The following is a 2781-nucleotide window of genomic DNA, read 5'->3' on the forward strand; positions in this document are numbered from 1 at the left end:
GACTCAACCATGTTCTTTATGAAAGCAGTTGGCCACAGAAGAAAATAATTGAGATTTGAGTTCAAATCCCAGGTCTTTGATTAAATAATGGTATAACCTTGGATAAGTCACTTTATTTCTCCAAACTTCAACCTATCTGTAAAATTGGGTTACTGCTTATGATTTTTTGAGCATAACATTTCACAAATTCTTTTTTATCTAATTGAAATCTTATTTTTCCAAATATATGTTATGAAAGTTTTTTAGCATTCATCTATATCCACATGTATGTTTTTAGGTTACAAAATTTCCTGCCACCCTCTCCTCAGTAGTGAACATTTGGGTTAATATAAACATGCACATTTTTATTAAACATTAGGATTAAGGGAAAGAAATATAAAAGAGATGTTTTTTAGAAAGTAAATGTAGTTTTCATCAGATTCTGATGGATTTTATTATATTTTTATTTTGTTTTCCTTCCTCTGGTTGGGGATAGCATTGTCCATACTCAGTCTAAAATAAAACCAATCAGAATCTGAAAAAATGATTTAGAACCTTTATTCAGATGATTTTATATGGCTTTAATTTCTTCATTTGAAAACTGTCTATTCATATCTTTTGACTATCACTTGGGGAATATTTCACAAATTCTAAAGTCTGGTTCAAATATATTTTCTTTTTCTTTTTTTTTTTTTTTGGCAACCAAACACAAGCTTTATTTACAGTTGAAAATTCAAAAATAAAAGGTCCAATCTGGGGATCACAATGGCGGGCGGGAACCGGGGGTGCAGGGTGGGAGCATCCATCTGAACGGGGCAAAAGGACTCCTACAACAGGAGAAACGCGGCCTTCCGTGGGGGCCCAGGCCGGCTTGGAGCATTGTGCCGAGAGCCCCCGGGGCCAGGCCTGACCCTGGCCAGGTCTCACTTTCCTAGGTTGAGTGGTGCGGGGTGGTGGTCGGTCCTTGGGGCTACGCAGGGGCCGCGCCTCCCCTCGGACACCTGATTCAGCACTGATCTCCATTACATCTCCGCACACTGGGAGATGACCACAGGAAGCTTGGGCTTGCTGTTGGGTCCAGTGGGAACATTCTCAATCTTTCTCATCACTAGAAGTCCATCAATTATTTTTCCAAACACCACGTGCTTCCCATCCAGCCAGTCACATTTGGAGCAGGTGATGAAGAACTGGCAGCCGTTGGTACTGGGGCCACTGTTTGCCATGGAAAGCAGACCTGGAGCCCAGTGCCTCAATTTAAAATTTTCGTCTGCAAATGGTCCCTGGTAAATGCTTGCAACTCCAGTACCATCTTCATTTACAAAGTCGCCTCCTTGGATCATGAAATCTTTTATAACCCTGTGAAAAGTGCTGCCCTTATATCCAGTGGGGACTCCATCTTTCCTGCGTTCTCCTGTGCAGAACTGCCTGAAGTTCTCGACGGTCTTGGGCACGATGTCCTCGAAGAGCTCGATCTTCATTCGGCCAACCTCCTGGCCGCCGATGCTAACATCAAAAAAGACGATAGGGCTGAGGGGGTTGGAATTAGCCACGGCCATAATCTCAGAGCGGAAGCAGAAGCGGGCCAAATATATTTTCATAAGAAATTTTCTTTGTCCATTTGCTCAATTATATTTTTAAAGGAGTTGTTTTCTTCAGTCAGTTTTGTGTTTCCTTTTCCAAACTGTTGTCCCTCTCTTGCATACCTCTCATTTCTTTTCCCAGTTCTTCTACTTGATTTTTAAAAGCATTTTTGACTCCTCCAAAAGAAGTTTTCTGGGCTAAAGACCAATTAATTTTCTCCTCTGGGGTTTCATATATAGATCTTTTTCCAGTGTCCTGATCTGAAATTATCTTTCTTCTTTATCCCCATAGTAGCTTTCTATGTTAGGGCTTTCATATTTCTTACTCACGGCTAGCCAAGATTGTGGTTTTTAAGATACAGCTCTATTCTTGAGTCACGGAGACATGATATGAAACATCTTTGTCTTGGGATTGAAGTCCTGCTCACTGTCTTTCAAAGTGCTAGGACCTTAAGTATTGGGGCATCCCCATTATGCTGCTATTGCCCAGTGCATTTGCATCAACTACTCTGGAGTTTGGAGGATCATCATTTGCACCTGCTGAGTCAGAAACCAGGGGATGAAGCTGCTCTTGTATCTTTATAATTATGTGAAAATAAAAATGGATCAAACCCAACAACCCCTTCCTTCTTTAGATTATGTATTAAAAATAACATTAGATTAATACTTTCACTTGAAAAATCCCTGATCCCGGCTAAATGAGAAATCTTACCATTATTTCTTTAACTATAAATTCTCAATTAATGCCCTGCACTGAATTAATTTTACAAAATTTTTATCCAAAGGCTTAACTAGTTTTTAAAGGGAAATTTCAAATTAGCTAGCAAGCATTCAATCATAAAATAATTAAAATCATCATCACATTAGTGCAAACAAGAAGTAAAGGAACCATTTCTTGAATTCCTTCTTAATCAGGTAGAAAGTTAAATCCTATAAAGGATTGTAAGATGATTATGATATATCCACTAAAAGTTATGTATTGTATATATATATATATATATATATATATATATATATATATATATATAAATAATCCTTTTGTGGAATTATTCCATTATTCCTTTGTTGTTTGGAGATGCTACAAATTCTAAGTCATAATAGCTTCTGTCTAGAGAGATTATCAAATAGAGGCTGAATTTCTATCCCTTTGGATTTTCTCCATCTCTTTAAACAAAGATAGTTACAATACCTTAATTAAAAAGATTTATGCCTAGCATCATTG

General features: G+C 37.8%; 1 pseudogene; it reads right to left on the reverse strand.

The window, feature by feature from the left end:
* Positions 1–951: 951 nt before the first annotated feature.
* On the reverse strand, positions 952–1538 carry LOC141513579 (peptidyl-prolyl cis-trans isomerase H pseudogene; annotated as a pseudogene).
* Between the last annotated feature and the right edge of the window lie 1243 nt (positions 1539–2781).

Source organism: Macrotis lagotis, chromosome 1 (assembly GCF_037893015.1).
Source record: "Macrotis lagotis isolate mMagLag1 chromosome 1, bilby.v1.9.chrom.fasta, whole genome shotgun sequence".
In the NCBI taxonomy this organism is placed as follows: Eukaryota; Metazoa; Chordata; class Mammalia; order Peramelemorphia; family Peramelidae; genus Macrotis; species Macrotis lagotis.